The following is a 22,107-nucleotide window of genomic DNA, read 5'->3' as shown; positions in this document are numbered from 1 at the left end:
CTTAGGTGAGTGTTCAGAATTAAATCATGTTGCAGCTCATGTTTCGTAGACAGCTAGGGAATGGGTGTTATACAATAGATAGATTTAGGCTACTGAGGTTAGTCAAGCATGTATAAGCCAAAGTTTTTGCAAGAACTTGGACAGTCCAGGAACCTTTTGAGAATTTTGAGATCCAGTGGACGGCTACAAGTCTACAATTATGTATATAGATGTATGTGCTGCAACTCTTGCCAATTTGAGCAAAGGCAGCAAGACAAGTAAAAAAAAAAACATTTATATGATGGGTGGTTCCACATATTGTGCATTACAGATCCATGTAGTCAGGGAATGAGATGTAATCCACTGTTTATTTAATGGGATATGCTACCATGTTGTAATGTAATTTAGAAGAGTATGACCTACTAATCCATAATAATGATGTATTAACAAAAATTATTTTATGTGGTTGATTTGTTATGACAAGTTATTCTTTAAAATTCAGTAGATCTATACTTTCGCTCAGGTTAGTTTGCTCATTATTTTGTAGGTAGAAATTCAAGCAGATACTGCAACTGTGCAGTAAGGAAAGAAGGAGATGGTGCAGTGGGAAATTGCTACTTTACTGCACTGGAATATATCTGGTATGATGCAGATTAAACAACTCCTGCTACTGTGGGAAGTGCTGTGGAGGGAGCTGGAGAAAAACAGCAACTAGGACAAGTATTGATAGGTATGTCCAAGGAATTCCTTTTTGCTAAGTATTTGGAGTTCACTCCTAGTCAGAGACTATTGCAAAGAAGCAGATATAACTCTTACATTTTATACATATAAAATATTTTAAGACAGTAAGAGTGTGCACCTAAGAGTATCAAAATATCTAATTTTTATTATAATCTACAATATATTATTTTCATCTCCCTCTTTATTCCCCCTCAGTTATTGTTCTTAAGGCTGAATATTTAAACTTTTCACGAGACACAACAATCTTCTGTCATTCATACCATATAAAACTGCTTTTTAAAGCTATAACTCATTTGTTAATATAAAAGTAGCTATAGAAAATTACAGTGCATAGTTCTGTATCCTCTCCAACCATTCTACAGTGTGCCACATAAATTACAATCATAATTGCGTTTGTCTTTGCCACAGAACATTCCACATTTGAAAGAGAGAATAGCCTGCAGAAATAAAGAAAGAAAAAAATGCTCTTCAAAGCCCAAGGTCTTAACAATAATAGACAAAAATATCTTTACTCTGGCATACACCGGGTGATCTTGCAAAAAATCTCTTCATTGGGCCTCTCAAAATACCCAGGTCCAAATTCGATCTGCTTGATGTGAATCTCATCAAAACCAGACTGTTCAATATTCCCCAGAGAAGTCAGATTGTCCTGGTTGGTAACTTACTTAGATTCAGTGGAATTTACCACAGCCTTGTCCAGTCTGGCAAGTTTTGTATATTCCCTTCATGTTGTCACTCTAAGGATTAAAAGACTAGGTCACATCAGATCACTTTGGCTTAGAAATGGAAGATGAAAATGTGACTTCTAGCATTTAGAAAACACAAGAGCTGGGAACAGCAGGAAAACAAAGGGTTGTTCATTAGAGCCAATAATGCAGCAGATGCTGGCAGCTTCCAGTCAAAGTCAATAAGAATTGACCTTGCAGGATCTGGTCCCATATGGTAGGGGAAAATTCTCCCTTTTGTATTATGAACCTGTATGCAAAAGTCTTTTGAATGATACTTTTTCATCCTGGCTCTTTCAGTGATAAGGTAAGCCTGTTTTTTCCTGCTAATGCAACTGTGCCAACTATGATCACTGGAAAGGGAGGCTTGCTGGACTTTGCTTGATGTTCTAGTTTAATGGTCTGTGCTTTCAAATGGCAGACAAATCTAGAAAATATCTTTAATTTCATGGGGCCTCAGCAAATTCAGGCCCTTGGAAGACAATGAGAATAGACACCAAAAATGATTGAACTAGTTCTAGTCTATAAAGGCTCAAAATACAAAAGAGAAGTGAGAAGGATGTGTTCTGGAGGCAACTAGGGCAAATTACATCCTTACATGTACATAGTACCTTTCATCTAGTTGAATGCCAAAGCAATGTAGAAACTGTATGTGGCATGTACACACACACCTTTTTTAAAAAAGGGTTTTTAAAAGGTTTTAAAAAAACACCTTTAACCACCACTAGAATGCAGCCAGCCATCTCTGGGATGGAATACATAAGCTGTTCAGTAGCATATAAACTAAAAGAAAGCCAAAAATTTTCTTCAGGAGAAATGCATCAGGAGGATTAAGGTCTCATGGTGCACAGGTCGGAGCAGTAGAAGATTGCAGGCTTATAACACAAGTAGGAGGGTGTAACGCTATATAACAGTTCTGGGACAAAACATGAAAAAAGAATAGTATCTAGCAGCGTTTCCCAAACTGGTGTTCCGCACAATGTGAATAGGTGTTCCATGAAAAAATCGTAATGAATAAAAAGGGTCTTTACATTTTTTTTAATTTTAAATTTGGCATATTTGAAGTATAGTTTACAGCTCTTTTTGAATGACTGTAATTTAACATAAAACTCTTTTTCCAGCATTTTTCCTAATATTAAGCGAATTTGTGATAGAAAAACACAGAAACACCAATCCCATTAAATCCAAATTTGTATTTCTGTTTATAAAAATAGATTTTCCTAGTAAAAATCTAATTTGTTTGGCGTTTGTGTATATATAAAAACAGATTTTTTTAAAGTAGAACACTGTTTTTAATTTTGACTCTTGCACTTGATTTTTGTACTACTTTATGCGCACTTTCCAGTTAGAAATTGTTAGTTCAAGTTTTTTTAAATTTGTATTTTTGCTTTGTTTTATAAAATAAAATATATCTGAGCATAAATAACGCAATTTTTTATTTGAAAACCAAATGACTACAAAATAATATTATGAGTGTTCCGTAAGAGGCTAAAAAGTGTTCCGTGGCCAAAAAAGTTTGGGAAATGCTGGTGCATAGACATGCTGCTAGTGAGGGATTTTAGCTAGGCAGAATGTGATGACCCAAACTGGAATTCAACACGGACACTGGGGCTAATGCTCCTTACTTTCCTGAAATGTTTCATGGGCACTTTAATGACCATTCAAGATTCATGTCTCTCTGGGAGAGAATACCTCCAGCAGCAAATTGTTCTTTAACACCAGGCTGGCGTGTTGGTTCAGTACAGACTCAAAGCGAAGTGTGCCATTGGCTGAATCAGCAATGTTATTCCTGCTGCAAGCAGGTGCTCCTTGGCAATAACAATCTTGTCAACCCATAGCAGTCAAAAATTGTCAGGTCCCAAAATATCATGAGATTTGTCTTTGAAAATGATGAGATTTTAAAAAAATACATTTTATTATCTTTTTGTTTTCCTTCTGATTTCTGAGCTGTTAGGGTGTACCCGGGTTACATTGTCAAGATTTTCTCTGCAATCAGGAGGAAATCTGAGATTCACTGGTAATCATTTGACACCAGGAGCTGGGGTTCGAAGAACATCAGATAAAATTGTGAGAGTTGGCAGTGCTATACTAACCCACTTAGCTTGTGAGATCTAACAGGATCAGAATCCAAGGTACCCAACAGCACTCAAAATGTACCCAAGTTTAAATGGCATCTCACTAGAGGTTCTCAAGCTTCCATAAGGGAAGCTATTTTGACTTTGAATAAGCAGCAAGTGAGACCTTATTTGGAATATTCTAGGAATTGGGAGGGAAGCAGCCAATAAATGAATATGATTCAGGAGTGAGGGCATGAGCTATGAGGACAAATTAGACACACTTGAGCTTTTAACTAAGTGACAGATGGGCAATCTGTCTGAGAAATATTCAATTCAGGTAAAAAACATGTAAGTGATAATGAAGTGGTGAATTTGAAGCCAATAGGATAAAGAATAAGAAAAATAGCCCACAAATGAACCTGTCAGAACTTCAGTCACTGTACACAAAGTGGGAAGGGAGCATTAATCCAAACAGCTTCTTCTTCTGTTTGTGACACAGACAGCGCCAGTCAACTGAACAACTTTTTATTGCTTTTTCCCACCTGTGGTTTTGATTCTGTAGAGATAATGAATACAAGATAGCTCATGATACACTAAGCACACTTTGCAGTCACATTGCTATTCCTGTATGCTCAAAGATGGCCCAAGACACACAGTCAGATCTGAAAATTCTTCATTATTTAGATCAAGTGTTTTGTTTGAGGCCTCTCCCTATGATAGTTGGTTTTACTGTGCAGCTGTATGGAGAAATGATTGGTAGTGTGGCGCTCGAGTTACATGACACTTCTGAACCACTAGGCAGGAAGAAAAATGTCCCAGAAGGGATAAGTGACAGTGTATGCATCCATAGGCAGGGACTTCAGTGTCTGTGAGGATTGTGTTTCCAGCCTAGAGGCCTGAGGTATGTTAGCAACAAGAAGGTCAGGGAAAGTGTGGGACCCTTACTGAATGGGGGAGGCAACCTAGTGACAGATGATGTGGAAAAAGTACTCAATGCTTTTTTTACTTCAGTCTTCACAGACAAGGTCAGCTCCCAGACTGCTGCACTGAGCAGCCCCATCAGTTTGCATCGACTTCAGTGGGAGGGGAGAGCGCTCCTCTGGACTGGATCCTAATTTTGTAATATTTTGTCATACTTGATTAGGCTGGATTTTATTATGCGAATACAAGTGCTTTCATCATGTCAACCACTTCCTGCTTCTCTTTTGCATGGCTGCTAATGTGACACGAAGATAAACGATTACACATGAAGCGGTCTGCCTTCTGACGTCCGCCTTTGAGCTAGTTGTTTACCCCTCAGCTACTGTAAAATAGATAAATAAAAAGGAATCCCCAATACTAAATCCTTAATCTCTTTTACTGTGTGGAAGATCTAACTTGCTGTGGTATCTAAGCAATTCACAGATGTACATAACGCCATAGTAGCTTGAACACAGAATTATATTTCCTTGATGTTTAAACCCAGTGAGTTTAAAACAGTCCCTTGGCATAGATAGTTATAAAGCTATTCTCTTTTACGTAAGGGCAGGCTGTTGCATCTTAAACTTTCTTCAAAGAAAGAGATTAGGCAAGATAAACTAATACAGATCATGCTGCTGGAATATCAAAGGCTACATATTTCTGATTCGCAAAATCTGTATCTTTCAACATACCACTGTAATTGGGAACCAACAAATGGGCATCTTGTACGAAACTGGAATTGCATATTACAAAGAGGGTGCTAATAATACTGCTAAGAGCAGGTCACTGCAGGCAATGTGGCTCTGGGAAGAAGGATAAAGGAGTTTGAGGCGCAAGTCATGTTTTCGTCCATCCTCCCTGTTGAAAGAAAAGGTCCATGTGGGGACATCGAATTGTGCAGATAAATGTGTGGTTACTCAGGTGGTGTCTGAGAGAGGGCTTTGGATTCTTTGACCATGGGATGTTGTTCCAGGAAGAAGGATTGCTAGGAAGAGATGAAATCCACCTAATAAAGAGAGGGAACAAAGTAGCAGCCGGAGGGAAGAGCATCTTCATAGGCAGGCTTGCTAACCTAGTGAGGAGGGCTTTAAACTAGGTTTGCCGGGGGATGGTGACCTAAGCCTGGAGGTAAGTGGGGAAGTGGGATACTGGGAGGAAGTACAAGTAGGAGGGTGTAACAGGGGAGGCCTCCTGATTCATACTGAGAAAGTAGGGCAATCGGTTAGTTATCTGAAGTGCCTGTACACAAACTCAAGAAGCCTGGGAAACAAGCAGGAAGAACTGGAAGTCCTGACACAGTCAAGGAACTATGATGTTTTTGGAATAACAGAGACTTGGTAGGGTAATTCACATGACTGGAGCACTGTCATGGGTGGGTATAAAAACTGTTCAGGAAGGACAGGTGGGGGAGAAAAGGTGGAGGAGTTGCACTGTATGTAAGGGAGCAGTATGACTGCTCAGAGCTCCAGTATGAAACTGGAGAAAAGCCTGTTGAGAGTCTTTGGGTTAAGTTTAGAGGCGAGAGCAACAAGGGTGATGTCGTGGTGGGCGTCTGCTATAGACCACCATACCAGGAGGATGAGGTAGACGAGGCTTTCTTCGGACAACTAACAGAAGTTTCCAGATCACAGGCCCTGGTTCTCATAGGGGACTTCAATCACCCTGACATCTGCTAGGAGAGCAATACAGCGGTGCACAGACAATCCAGAAAGCTTTTGGAGAGTGTTGGGGACAACTTCCTGGTTCAAGTGCTGGAGGAACCAATTAGGGACCGTGCTCCTCTTGACCTGCTGCTCACAAACAGGGAAGAATTGGTAGGGGAAGTAGAAGTGGGTGGCAACCTGGGCATCAGTGTCCATGAGATGGTGAAGTTCAGGATCCTGACAAAAAGAAGAAAGGAGAGCAGCAGAATACGGATGCTGGACTTCAGAAAAGCAGACTTTGACTCCCTCAGGGAACTGATGGGCAGGATCCCTTGGGAGGCTAATATGAGGGGGAAAGGAGTCCAGGACAATTGGCTGTATTTTAAAGAAGCCTTATTGAGGGTACAGGAACACACCATCCCGATGTGCAGAAAGAATAGCAAATATGGCAGGCGACCAGCTTGGCTTAAAAGAGAAATCTTCAGTGAGCTTACACATAAAAAAGAAGCTTACAAGAAGTGGAAACTTGGATAGATGACTAGGGAGGAGTATAAAAATATTGCTCAAGCATGCAGCGGTGTAATCAGGAAGGCACAATTGGAGTTGCAGCTAGCAAGGGATGTGAAGGGTAACACGAAGGGTTTCTACAGGTATGTTAGCAACAAGAAGGTCAGGGAAAGTGTGGGACCCTTACTGAATGGGGGAGGCAACCTAGTGACAGATGATGTGGAAAAAGTACTCAATGCTTTTTTTACTTCAGTCTTCACAGACAAGGTCAGCTCCCAGACTGCTGCACTGAGCAGCACCATATAGGGAGGAGGTGAGCAGCCCTCAGTGATGAAAGAACAGGTTAAGGACTATTTAGAAAAGCTGGACATTCACAAGTCTATGGGTCTGGATCTAATGCATCCAAAGGTGCTGAGGGATTTGGCTGATGTGATTGAGGAGCCATTGGCCATTATCTTTGAAAACTTGTGGTGATCGGGGGAGGTCCCAGATGATTGGAAAAGTCAAATATAGTGCCCATCTTTAAAAAAGGGAAGAAGGAGAATCCAGGGAACTACAGACTGGTGAGCCTCACCTCAGTCCCTGGAAAAATCATGGAGCAGGGCCTCAAGAAATCCCTTTTGAAGCACTTGGAGGAGAGGAAGGTGATCAGGTACAGTCAACATGGATTCACCAAGGGCAAGTCATGCCTGACCAACCTGACTGCCTTCTATGATCAGATAACTCTGTGGATATGGGGAAAATGGTGGACGTGATATACCTTGACTTTACCAAAGCTTTGGATACAGTCTCCCACAGTATTCTTGCCAGCAAGTTAAAAAAGTATGGATTGAATGAATGGACTATAAGGTGGATAGAAAGCTGCCTAGATCATCGGGCTCAATGGGTAGTGATCAACGGCTCAATGTCTAGTTGGCAGCAAGGGGTCTGTCCTGGAACCAGTTTTGTTCAACATCTTCATTAATGATCCGGATGATGGGATGGATTGCACCCTCAGCAAGTTCGCGGATGACACTAAGCTGGGGGGAGAGATAGATATGCTGGTGGGTAGGGATAAGGTCCAGAGTGACCTAGACAAATTGGAGGATTGGGCCAAAAAGAAATCTGATGAGGTTCAACAAGGACAGGTGCAGAGTCCTGCACGTAGGACAGAAGAATCCCATGCACTGCTACGGGCTGGGGACCGACTGGATAAGCAGCAGTTCTGCAGAAAAGGACCTGGGGATTACAGTGGATGAGAAGCTGGATATGAGTCAACAGTGTGCCCTTGTTGCCAAGAAGGCTAAAGGCATATTAGGCTGCATTAGTAGGAGCATTGCCAGGAGATTGAGGAAAGTGACTATTCCCCTCTATTCTGCATTGGTGAGGCCCCATTTGGAGTACTGTGTCCAGTTTTGTGCCCTCCACTACAGAAAGGATGTGGACAAATTGGAGAGAGTCCAGCACAGGGCAATGAAAATGATAAGGGGCTAGGGCACATGACTTATGAGGAGATGCTGAGGGAACTGGGCTTATTTAGTCTGCAGAAGAGAAGGGGCGGGGGGGGATTTGATAGCAGCCTTCAACTACCTGAAGGGAGGTTCCAAAGAAGATGGAGCTCAGCTGTTCTCAGTGGTGGCAGATGAGAGAACAAGGAGCAATGGTCTGAAGTTGCAATGGGTGAAGTCTAGGTTGGATATTAGGAAAAACTATTTCACTAGGAGGGTGGTGAAGCACTGCAATGGGTTACCTAGGGAAGTGGTGGAATCTCCATCCTTAGACGGTTTTAAGGCCCAGCTTGACAAAGCCCTGGCTGGGATGATTTAGTTGGGGTTGGTCCTTCTTTCAGCAGGGTGTTGGACTAGATGACCTCCTGAGGTCTCTTCCAACCCTAATCTTCTATGATTCTATGAAGAGCTAAATACATAAGTAAGACACATCAGTAGAAGAGAACATTGGCACTCGCTAATGATCTCCTGTCACTAACTATACGTCTTAGTTGTGCTCATCATTTATTTCTAAAGTGGGAGACTGATTCCATGACAATATTCTATTCATTGCAGTGGTTTTTATTCTGTTACTATTATAATATGTTGTGACAGGGTCAGGCCAGATGGCTATAGGACAGTCATGAAGGCAGATATATTAGCCCCAGGCTAAGTCGTTCCCTTTTCCCTGGGTAAGGTAACAGGGAAAGTTCCAGAACAATCAGGAACCTTCTGGAGACAATTAAGACAGGCTGATTAGAACATCTGCAGCCAATCGAGAAGCTGCTAGAATCAATTAAGGCAGGCTAATCAGTGCACCTGGGTTTTAAAAAGGAGCTCACTTCAGTTTGTGGTGTGTGTATGAGGAGCTGGGAGCGAGAGGCACTAGGAGCTGAGAGTGAGAACGCGGACTGTTGGAGGACTGAGGTGTACAAGCATTATCAGACAGCAGGAGGAAGGTCCTATGGTGGGGATAAAGAAGGTGTTGGGAGGAGGCCATGGGGAAGTACCCCAGGGAGTTGTAGCTGTCACACAGCTGTTCCAGGAGGCACTCTAGACAGCTGCATTCCACAGGGCCCTGGGCTGGAACCCGGAGTAGAGGGTGGGCCCGGGTTCCCCCCCCAAATCCTCCCAACTCCTGGTCAGACACAGGAGGAATCGACCTGGACTGTGGGTTCATAAAAACGGCCAAACTGAGGGCTGCCATGAAGCTCCAAGGCGAGCAAATCCGCCAATAAGCGCAAGACCCACTAAGGTAGAGCAGGAACTTTGTCACAATGTAAAACTGGTGAAGATATAGCTGCTTTGTGTGATAAATGATGTGACACAGCAATAGTTGTTAAATGTACCATTGCTCAATTGCTACATTTTTTTTTAAGTTTAAAAATGAAACCAATCTTAGAACTGTCTTTTTAGGAAACTAATCTTTTTTTAAAAATTAAGCTGTTTTCTGGGGTTTTTTTAATGTATCAGTAAATATGGTAACACATTCACTCTGATCATCCACTAAAGGATTTTATTTAAAAAAATGTTAGAAGAGTAAAGTGAAAGTTGTTGACTCTTCAGTTCTTGTAGGTTCATCAATGCTGGGGGAAGTTATAGATGTTTTATGGCACCGATTTCTAGAATCACGGAGTTGTGTTGAATTAATTTTTAAAAAGTTCTGAACTAGGCGAGGCCTGGATCCATTTAAATATTCCCCACAAAAATTCAGTGCTGCCCAGATAATGTCCCTTGCCAGCTCTTTCCAGACCTGTGCCATTTTTATTTAAAAGAAATTATTTAGCTCCATCTATTGCTGTCGCTATAAGACCTCTCCCAAAAACAGCAAAATACCCCTGGTCTTCTCACTGTCTCCTTGAACTCATGTTACATTGTTACTGCAGCCATTACACCATTCTGCAGCTATATAGTGCCTACACTCCTGTTGAGTCACTCTCTTAGAGGTACTGCTTTCTGTTGCTTGTTTTTACTGGATGTATTTAATCCTACATCTCCTCCATGCACACAAAGGACAAGACTCAATGAGCAATTAAGAAAAGGCTAGGAGGTTTTAGACAGAAGCGAATGTATTCAGTACTCTAATTCAGAACTCTAAGAGGTATATTAATGAATTATGAAAACTTGACAAAAGGTCTTGCTCCCTCTCTCTCATCCAACAATCTGATTAGTTGGCATTGACTCTGTCTGGTATGATTTACAGTACTCTGTAAATAGAACAAGTGGGGTTTTTTTATTGTTCAGTGGGTATTTGGGGACAGGTGTACAGTAAATTCACTTCTTACTCTCACTGAATGATCTGTACTAAGCTTGGCTCTGCTCCTGCAATCTGATCCACTTAGAAACCCACATGGAGTCTTACTTGACATCAGCAGTCCTCTTCACTGGTACAAGGGCCCTCCCACATGGGTCAGACTACAGCAGGTTTCTCAGACTTTATTGCACTGTGACCCCCTTCTGACAACAAAAATTATTACACGGCCCCGGGAAGTGGGATTGAAGCCTGAGCCCTACTGCCCCGAGCAGGGGGGACAAAGCCAAAGCTTGAGGGCTTCAGCCCTGGTGGGGATCGGGATGGGGGTTGTAACCTGAGCCCCACTGCCCAGGACTGCAGCCAAAGTCTAAGCCCCACCATCCAGGGCTGAAGCCCTCAAGCTTTGGCTTCAGCCCAAGGTGATGGGGCTCGGACTTTGGCTTCAGTCCCGGGCTCCAGGAAGTCTAATACCAGCCCTGGCAACCCCATTAAAACGGGGCCATGACCCACTTTGGTGTCCTGACCCACAGTTTGAGAACCGCTGGACTGCAGGATAAGTGCCCTTGCTATTTATATGCTACCAGAGGTGTATGTTTATGTGTCACTTCACACATGAATAAAACAGGTCCCTGCCACTGAGATATTAAAGCCTTTGGTCCCAGTTCTTCAATGTCATCCACATGTATGGCCTCCTGTGTTTGTGCAGAGCCGGGTGCCTGCAGTCACAGAGGTCCATCCATATGGTCCTTATTACAGGTTGAGGGCCTAATTTAGACCAAGCCCGGTAAGGGATAACAAACGCAGCACTGAGTAGAGGTTTTATGGGAAGAACCAGGGCTATGAGGGGAAGAGATCAAGATATATTTATTACATGCACATGTTAGTTTTGCAGGTCATTTGAGAAAGCAATGTTGGGGAACAGGGCAGGAGTGGAGAGACTGATGGAAAGAAAGCTAAAAATTGTCTTCAGGAGAAATGTATAAGGAGGACTAAGGTCTCATGGTGCACAGGTCGGAGCAGTAGGAGATTGTAGACATATAATATGACGTGCACCACACAGTGGCTTGTGGAAGAAGGAGACCAGGGGAGTGATATTTAGGCTACACAAAAGGAAATCAACTTATAAATGGGTCCACACCTCTTAAATAGATTTTATACTCTATTTGTTAGATACATTAACTTTTTAATAAAAACCAGCTCATTTAATTAGGCAGCAACAGTGGCCTGGACACAGTAGCTGGATCCAGGCATTCCAGAATTCTAGGCCCTGATTCAGCAGAGCCTTAAGCACCTGCTTTACTTTAAACACATAAGTAATCCCTTTGATTTCAAGCACGTGCTTAAAGTTAAAGCTTCTGTTAGATGACTCATATACTTAAAGTTAAAAACATGCCTAAGCCTTTTGCTGAATTGGGGCCTTATTCCCATCAGTATCACTGGTTATTTCTTCACTGAAGAGTTAGCCTGGGTCCAGGAATCTGGATCTGGGCATCCTAGTTAGCCAAGGCCACATGTGAGCATCCGCCCTTCAGAGCCATACCTACGTATCTTCATCCACACTGGTGCTGCATTAACGCAGGTTAGGTGCTAGGATTTCCAGGGGGCATATCCCAGGTTTCCTAGTGTCTCTCTAAATTAAAGCACTCTAGGAATTGTTTTGAGGTATATTGTGGGATAACTTGTCTGTCCTTCCAAACCCCCTGTGTGCAAGTGTTCTTGGCCCACCAACCTGTCAAACTAAAAGGTCTTCTAACTCTGTGTGCTTCTCATTTCTGTTCATTCTAGCTGCTGGAAAGGTTTGGGTCTAACAGAGTATGATGAGTATGCAAAGTAATGCACACTGGAAAACATAATCCCAACTATACATATAAAATGATTGGGTCTAAATTAGCTGTTACCACTCAAGAAAGAGATCTTGGAGTCATTATGGATAGTTCTCTGAAAACATCCACTCAATGTGCAGCGGCAGTCAAAAAAGTGAATAGAATGTTGGGAATCATGAAGAAAGGAGTAGATAATAAGACAGAAAATACCATATTATATATCTATATAAATCCATGGTATGCCCGCATCTTGAATACTGCATGCAGATGTGGTCACACCATCTCAAAAAAGATATATTGGAATTGGAAAAGGTTCAGAAAAGGGCAACAAAAATTATTAGGGGTATTGATGGCTGCCACATGAGGAGAGATGAATAAGACCGGGACTTTTCAGCTTGGAGAAGAGACGACTAAGGGGGGATATGATAGAGGTCTATAAAATTGTGACTGGTGTGGAAAAAAGTAAGGAAGGAAGTGTTATTCTTCATAACACAGGAACTAGAATTAATAGACAGCAGGTTGAAACAAACAAAAGGAAGTCTTTTTTCACATAACACACAGTCAACCTGTAGAACTCCTTGCCAGAGGATGTTTTGAAGGCCAAGACTATAATATGGTTCAAAAAAGAACTAGATAAATTCATGGAGGATAGGTCCATCAATGGCTACTAGCCAGGATGGGAAGGGATGGTATCCCTAGCCTCTGTTTGCCAGAAGCTGGGAATGGGCAACAGGGGATGGATCACTTGATGATTACCAGGGCCGTCCTTAGGTTTTATGGAACCCTATGCAGTATTATTAAATTGGTGCACCTATGCCTGACGGCAGCACGGACTCGCATGTGTATTTTAGATAAGGGTAGTCTTTTGAAGGATTTATTTAAAAACCTATCTGTCTGAAGATCCAAGCATTTAAGGCTAAAGCTGAATACTCAGATTGTGCATCTAAAAATCTATGCAAGGATTTCTTAGAGATGTGATTTTATAATCTTCAGCAATACACTAATGAAATATTTTTAAAGCAAATTTTAAACTAAGGTCCTGTAGACTAACATGTTCTGAGTAAATATTACAGTAAGGCGTAAGTATTTTTGTCAATAAATTCAGAAACTGACAGTATATACCTGGGGGCTGGCAAATGCCTGTTAAATGGCTTCATTGCCACTTGAATGGCTCTTTAACAGTTTGAATGCTGTGCTAATAGGTCTGACAGGCTGGAAGGCTTTTTCACTTTTAAGTACTAGATCCACTCTGGAGGAAGACTCTCCAGGCTGCACCAGCCAACTGTGATGGGAGCCTGCAGGAAGGGTCAGACAGGGATAGGAAGAGGCAGGAGTGTGGACACTCTAAGACCCAGAGGTGCCCCAAATTTTCAGGTGCCCTACGCAGCCACAGGTGCTGCGTTTGCCTAAGGCTGGCTCTGATGATTACCTTTTCTGTTCATTCCCTCTGGGGCACCTGGCATTGGCCACTGTCAGAAGACAGGATACTGAGATAGATGGACTTTTGGTCTGACCCAGTATGACCGCTCTTATGTTCTTGTGATGAACTGTTCCTGGTTTTAGTTGCACTGTTAACACACCAGGATGCAAAGGATCTGAGACCGGGTGGTGGGCATTTCGTCAGCAGCTTGCTGCCCTTAGAAGGCAGCAGCAGTCATCTTGGTGAGGAGATCACGCACGCTGGATATTGGCATGGCAGAGTGGAGATAGGTGAGTGGTTGCAATTGCTGTGGATTCCCCCTAGGCTGACTGGGAGTTCTGGCACAGGACCACAAGCACTGTGTGGTGGGACTACATCACCAAGCAGATCTGGGATGACAAGCAGTGGCTCCAGAACTTTGGCATGAGGAAGGCCACTTTCATGGAGCTGTGTGAGGAGCTTGCCCTAACCCTTCAGGGTTAGGACACACAGATGAGGGAGGCCAGACCAGTCCAGAAGCAGGTTACTGTTGCCATCTGTAAGCTGGTTTACCTCAGATTGCTATTGGTCAGTGACAAACCAGTTTAGTTTGGCAAGTCAACTGTCGGTGCAGTGGTGGTGGAGGTTTGTGAAGTGATTATTGATGTGATTTACCCACAGACGGTGGACATTTGTTCCTGAAATAATAGTTGGCTTTGAGAGAATGGGGTTCCCCAACTGACTTGCGGCCACTGATGGAACACATGTGCTCATTGTTTGCCTCTCGCAAGGAGCATATGGATATGTCAGCCAGAGAGGATACAACTTGTTCATTCTTCAGGCTTTGGTCAGCTGTAAAGGCAGTTTCATGAACACTGTCCACTGGTAAGAAGCACGATGACAGGGTGTTCAGCAGATTTGGCTTTTATCTGTTGGCAAGAAGGGACCTTATTCCTTCCAAATAATATGCTTATTATGGGGTTTCTGTTCCCACTGTTATTTTAGAGAACCCAACCTATCCTCTACTGTCCTAGCTTATGAAACCCTACCCTGATGTCAGAGCACCTGGCAGAAGAAGGTTTAATTACTTAAGTTAATCCTGAACAGTTGCAGAAAGGTGGTAAAACGTTTATTTGGCTAACTGATGACAAGATGGCACTGCCTACAAACCTGTTCAGATGATAATGTGCTCACTGTGATTCTTATTATTGGGGCATGCTGCACACTACACAGCAATTGTGAGGCTAAATAGGAGAGTTTTCACCAGGAATGGGCTCAAGAAATGGCTGGCTTGAAGGCCTGATACAGGTAACCAGAAACCTGTCATTACTGGGGATGGGTCCAGGAGCGCAAAGGAAGTAAGGGATGCCTTGTGTGCCCACATCCTTGTGTTGCTTGGAGAGATGCATGGGAAATCTGACACAATGTGGTGTTCTAGTACACATGTCAATTTGCTATTGCTTTTATGTGATTTTGAATGACCTATTAAAATCTTTGGATAAATCTTTCTGCCTTTTCCTTGCTTCCAAAGAACTTGCATATGGATTTAGTGTAGAACCAAGCACTTTATTATAAAAATTATAACATTAAAGTAATAAATAAAATACAGCAAGACGCAATATAGGCAGCAGAGCTGCCAACAAGTAAAGTGTGTAAATTGCCACAAAATCAAAAAGCGCTAAGTGTAGTAAAAACAGTGACACCACTCAGTGAAATCTCACTGGTAATGGAAATGCATATTGTCAGTGGACCAGGTTTTTCTTACCTGACTAAGTCACAGGGGTTGACTGCATGGACTGATTCACCCAGTCCACCCCAGAATTGGCCAGTGCATGCACTGGCTGCAGGACATGGTAGTCTGGAGGAAAGTCCACTCTGGTGCTTGTGTCTGCAGCTGACTGGCCAACAGGGAGAGCAACCGTTAAAATAGCTCCCTCTGCTGCTCTTGCGCATATGACCGAAGGACGAGGGAGCATGCATTTTTCCTCCCTCTCCCTGTCTTGTTGCAGTTGTTTCTGCTGAAGCTCAAGGTGCCTGTCCAATCTGGGTCGAAAGTCATTATGCATTTCTAGCAGCAGGTCATCCCTGAAACTTTTTCTTCCCCCCACTGGCTCAAGGTCTGGGAGGCCTGGATGTCTCAATCGGCCTGTTAGAGGTGGAACACAATGAAAAAATATATTATATTTTTGCCCATGTAAAGAAAGAAACATCTTTATGTTTTGTGTCACAACAGGCCACAAGTTGATACTTCTATGTGCTTTTGCTTGATATGCCTTCATTTAATCTCTATACATCTGCCAGTTGCATCTCGGGTCCACAGAGATTATGGCAGGTAATTCATATTTAATTCATTTTAAAAATCTTGAGAAAAACACAATGGGAATGGCTGGGGGCAGAAGAGAGGAGGGCCAACAGACATGGGGCCTGTTAGCAGTTAAGGTCTTAACATTATTTCAGGCACCAGTAGCATTGGAGGACATTAATCTGCCAGAGATCCCAAATTGAAAGAGGGAACAATTTTTCCAGATCTCTGATAGAAGACTGTTTAGACATATCAAGGAGATATTTTATTTGCAGTGTTGTTGTTGGTCCCAGGACAGGGCTAGCAAGCTATAGGTTGCCCAGCCCAGGAATTCCTCTGACTGCCTTCAGAGTAACAGCCGTGTTAGTCTGTATTCGCAAAAAGAAAAGGAGTACTTGTGGCACCTTAGAGACTAACCAATTTATTTGAGCATGAGCTTTCGTGAGCCACAGCTCACTTCATCGGATGCATGCCGTGGAAACTGCAGCAGACTTTATTTATACACAGAGAATATGAAAAAATACCTCCTCCCACCCCACTGTCCTGCTGGTAATAGCTTATCTAAAGTGATCATCAGGTGGGCCATTTCCAGCACAAATCCAGGTTTTCTCACCCTCCACCCCCCCACACAAATTCACTCTCCTGCTGGTGATAGCCCATCCAAAGTGACAACTCTTTACACAATGTGCATGATAATAAAGTTGGGCCATTTCCTGCACAAATCCAGGTTCTCTCACCCCCTCACCCCACTCCCAAAAACCACACACACAAACTCACTACTCAAGAGGTAGCCTATTTCCTCTTGTTTTTTCCTACCCCCCCCCCCAGATGTTGTGGTTTAACTTGGATTTAAACTTGGAGAGTGGTCAGTTTGGATGAGCTATTACCAGCAGGAGAGTGAGTTTGTGTGTGTATGGGGGTGGGGGGGATGTGAGAAAACCTGGATTTGTGCTGGAAATGGCCCACCTTAATTATGCACATTGTAGGGAGAATGGTCACTTTGGATGAGCTATTACCAGCAGGATAGTGAGTTTGTGTGTGTGGTTTTTGGGAGGGGGGTGAGGGGGTGAGAGAACCTGGATTTGTGCAGGAAATGGCCCAACTTTATTATCATGCACATTGTGTAAAGAGTTGTCACTTTGGATGGGCTATCACCAGCAGGAGAGTGAATTTGTGTGGGGGGGTGGAGGGTGAGAAAACCTGGATTTGTGCTGGAAATGGCCCACCTGATGATCACTTTAGATAAGCTATTACCAGCAGGACAGTGGGGTGGGAGGAGGTATTTTTTCATATTCTCTGTGTATAAATAAAGTCTGCTGCAGTTTCCACGGCATGCCTCCGATGAAGTGAGCTGTGGCTCACGAAAGCTCATGCTCAAATAAATTGGTTAGTCTCTAAGGTGCCACAAGTACTCCTTTTCTTTCTTCTGACTGCCTTGAGTTCCTCTTGTTCAAAAAATTCTCAAGCATCATCAGCCAGGCATGGGGGGAAAATTGGGCAAACATAAACAGGATGCAGAACTTTGTAACAACAGATTTGTCTCTTCTCCCTCACATACACCTCTTCCTCTTTCCAGATAGCATGCTGTGAACCAAGAGCACCAGAAGGTCAAGCCTTGCTAGTACTTTCCTGCATAATTCAGACAGTGGGGTTGATAATACATTCTGTATAGGACACTGCTTTAATGTGAATGCTGGTATAACAGGTGTGTAAGTGTGCATGTGTTTATATATATTTACATCTGCATTCATGCTTGCTGAGTATGTAATTCCAGCTTTGAATAAATGTGTTAGCAGCAACTAGTTAAATCACTAACTCGCTAGTTACATGTTTAATCCCCCCTCCCCCCCCGGGCTTGGAATACCTCTTAGATTACATGTGGGGGGTAGGGGGAATGAAGAGAGCCAGGAAAATGGCATGGCTTCTGCCCTCAACTGAAGCCAAGGCCACCCCATAGCGATGATTCCATTGGTTATAAATTGTGTCCTCACTGGAAAGTAAGCAGGTTAGAGCCCATGTTAAAGTGAAACCCATTCTTTAACCTATTCCCCCAGATGGTCAAGCACACCAAATTCAAAGCACATAGAATCTGAAGTTAAAGGTTTTTGTGTGTGGATGGTAAGGGGGTTTGGCTAAAACCCAGGTAAAAGCCAAGTTAAGTCTGCAGTGCATATATACCCATTGACTCAGTTGGACCTCAGGTCCCTTAACTGTCTTGTGTCCCTCTCCCCTTCTGAAAGTGGGGATAATATTAATGTGTATATCATAAGGGTGTGACATTAGCTAACATTTATGAAAACATCTGAAAAAGTAAAGTACTCTGTATGTGCTAAATATTCTTAATAATGAAGCATAATAGTTTTGTTTTGGAAGAATTCAGTATGGGGAATTACAATCTTCAAACTACATTTCCCCTGCAGTTTCATGATACAGTATATTTCTTCACTTTCTTCCTCTAAACAGCTGTGCTGTGGGAAGTGAGTTAGCTGCTGCTACTCATCCTGGAGGTGGCTGCATTATAGCAATTATTTTGTCAACAGGAGATTGAGAATCCTTGACACTTTTTGGGACTGGTCTTTTGGTCCTGCGCCAAAGCCCAGTGAAATCACTGGGAGTCTTTCTATTGATTTCAATTTAGCTTCAGGTCAAGCCCTATGTGAGGATTTTGAGAAGTAAATACATATCCACTAGGGACCAGGATAAGCCCTCCAACTTCTCTTTCCTTTACACTTAAAACAGATTTTAAAATGGGATTTTTAAAGATAAAATAATGCCTTAAACTTCAAAGACTTATAGCTGCTGCTATTTGGCACTATGTGTAAGGTTCCTGTTCAGAGGAAAGAGAAGTGAATCCACCAGTTTAGAATAGTTTGAAAGCAGGTAGTTATAGCCATTGTAGGATGTCTTTTTGGTCTGGAACATTTTATGAATTTATAAATGGAGACTGGGAAAAGTATTACCATGGAACAAGTTATACTCAATGCAGAAATGGCGGAAAATCCTGTAGAAGAGAGTATATGTGAAGTTATAGACAACTTAATAAAGGATCCTGTGTATCACAATTTTCACTGTACACGAGAAATGTGTAATGTTTTATAGAGGATTATATTTCTTGAGCTACTAATTCTGAAAACTCTTGGGTCACAAGATTTCTCTCTTTCATTTCCAGGATGTTGCCAGGGAATCGAGATAAAATCCAGAACAGAAACTCAGAGGAGTCTGGAACACTGTGCTACTTTCCACACTAAAGGGTTGATGCTGGAGTGAAGTCTACATTTGAAATGGGATATAACAGCTCTGTACCAGGCACCTCTATTATTTTACCATAAAATGAAATTGTCTTGGTATAGTTCCTACATACCCAAGACAGGAGAACCTGAGGACTAAACTTGTTGTTTAAATGCAGAAGTTCCCTTCCACTCAGAGATGGCTGTTGTGAAACTTCTTTTAATATCTGTTACAGGAGATTGCTCATATCTGGTGAACCATTTGAATTAGAGAACTGCCACCCCTACATTGCAGAAGCCTGGAAAAAGGGTTCCGGATTTGTGAAAAATCATAGTACTTTACAAGGTGCTTAAGACACAAATTAACCTCTTTTCTCTTCTATATGCATATGTTTGCACAAACTCCAAAACTCTGCTTTCATTATATTTCTAGACATAAGCCCTTACAGTTCTACAAATACTTGGTTTCCTAGCAGTCTGCTCTAGCAGATTTCTGCGCAGTAAAGCAGCTTTCTGTGGTGTAACTCACAAGGTGTACACACTGCCAAACCAGTTAGTGCGCAGAAACTGTGCAGTTGCAGGTCTGTAAAAAAGGCACTCCAATGAGAGGCATACACCTTTCTGTGCCAGGGCTACAGCGCTGCGGTGACAGTGTAGACACCCTGGTCGATTACAGCGTTGCAATTGGCCTCTGGGAGGTGTCCCACAATGCCTGTTCTCGCCTCTCTGGTCATCAGTTTGAACTCTACTGCCCTGCTCGCAGGTGACCAACCATGAGCCCCACCCCTCAAATTCCTTGGGAATTTTGAAAGTCCCCTTCCTGTTTGCTCGGTGACGCGTGCAGTGGTCTTAGAGCATCTTCCAGGTGACCATGCCTGCTCCATGCACCAGGCGATCCCCCGCTTGGAGCAATGCCGAGCTGCTGGACCTCATCAGCATTTGGAGAGAGGAGGCTGTCCAGTCACAGCTGCACTCCAGCCTTAGGAATTATGATACCTATGGACAGATTTCACGATGCATGACAGAGAAGGGCCATGACCGGGACACACTGCAGTGCAGGGTCAAAGTGAAGGAGCTGCAGAACGCCTACCACAAGGCGCAGGAGGTAAACTGCTGCGCCAGTCCTGCGCCCATGAGTTGCCGGTTCTACAAAGAGCTGAACACAATGCTTGGTGGCGACAACCACCTCCACTGCAAAGGCCACTATGGATACTTCGGTGGCTCGCTTGCCAGTTGAGAGTGGATCGAGCCAGGAGAAGGAAATTTGGACGAGAATGTGGAGGGGGAGAGGGACCCAGAGGCAGAGGATGACTCGGAGATCAGAGATGCATGCAGCTCTTCTCTACCCTGGAGGAGGCTAGCCAGTCACAGCTGTCAGAGCTTGGTGAAGCGCAAACAGGTGAGGAGGCCCCTGGTAGGTGGCTTTGATTTTGGGAATCGCTGAAGCAAGTTGTTGGGGGCAGAAGGGTTGCAGAAAGCAGGCTTGTGTCTGTATGATGCGTGAACCACCACATACCCTGTCTGAGTGGCGGTACAGGGTGTTGATTGACACGCTCACTTCATGGGAATCTGCCTCAGAGATCTCCATGAAACTGTCATGCAGATAGTGGGCAATCTGCTGCCACACGTTCTTTTGCAGAGCTGCTTTGTTTCTTGCCCCATTAAGGGTAACTTTTCTGGCGCCACTCTGCCATCACTGTGGTGGGGGGGTGGGGGTGGGAACATTGCTGCACATAGGTGAGTTGCATAAGGGCCAGGGCGGAAGCCACAGTCTTGGAGAAGACCCTCCCTTGATTCCCTGCTCACCCTCAGCAGTGAGATATCTTCCATAATGAATACAGCCTGTGGAAAATGTGGGGACAGTAATGATTATCAGGCCCCCACTATAGTGCTGGCTCTCCCCAAGAGCCAGGTGCCCATAGTACAGTACAGTCCTGAAACACTGATTTCCCCTGCCCCTGTGGGTACTCACCATTTAGGGGGTCTTGTGGCTCATGAGTGCTTGCCTGAGATCAGCCCGTTAGTGACAGTTATGTGAACAGTGGCTATGTTTTAAATCACTGAATCAGTGGTCTGTATATTGCAAACAATACTGCTTCTGTAAAATGTTGCGTTTTGGCTTCACAGATATGACCTTGGGAGCTCCACCTCTCTCTTTGTTATCAATGGCTGAATGGATGTGCAGAATTAGAAAGCGGCCACGAAAAACTAAAGAGGACTTTCTGTGTGATGTCATGGTGCTCTCCGTGGCCGAAAAACAAGAATTGAAGGAGTGGCGGAACAGAGAGAACAGGAACCGAAAGAAGAACACAGCGCACCAAAACAAAGACACGGAGTGGCTCTTAAAAATTATAGACTGCTAAGAGGACATGCTCCAGGCACTACTAGCACTGCAAACCGAGCAGCTCCGTGCCTGCCCTCTCCTGCAGCTGCTGTAGCAAACCTGTTTCCCATGCGCCCCCCAGACACTGCCAACACACTCTTATCAACCTCCTGGCTCCAGTCTGTACCTGCTGCATTCCACTCCTGCCCCATCACAGTCTAGCCCTGTGGACTCCCAGTACCCACTGCACTCAAGACCCATCCCTCTGCAGTTTAGCCATGCTGAAGTACAGTACTCGCTGCGCTTTACTCCAAATGACAAGGTTGCTTATGATACCTGGACATACACAAATCTTAAACCACCCTGGGACCCCACTCCTCCTGGGACCCTCCCTTCCCCAATCTCCCACAGTGCTGATTTTTTTTGTCTCTGTGCTCCGGTGGTTGTTTTTTAATAAAATAATTGTTTTGGCTTGAAAGCAATCTTTATTCCATTAATTGAAAGCAAACAGAGCCCTGCAAAGCAACAGGCAATTTTCTTAAACCTTCACAGTGCGTTGTCTGCACCAATCACAATCACCTCCTAACAGTACAAGCACTGCACTCCTTAGCATAGCAACAAATATTAGTGGCTTTCAGCTTCAAATTGCTGCACGCAGCTATAAGCATAGGAATATTGTCATGGGCCAGGTCCAGCCTCTC

This window comes from Lepidochelys kempii, chromosome 7 (assembly GCF_965140265.1).
Source record: "Lepidochelys kempii isolate rLepKem1 chromosome 7, rLepKem1.hap2, whole genome shotgun sequence".
In the NCBI taxonomy this organism is placed as follows: Eukaryota; Metazoa; Chordata; order Testudines; family Cheloniidae; genus Lepidochelys; species Lepidochelys kempii.
Note: the sequence above shows the minus strand (reverse complement) of the source record.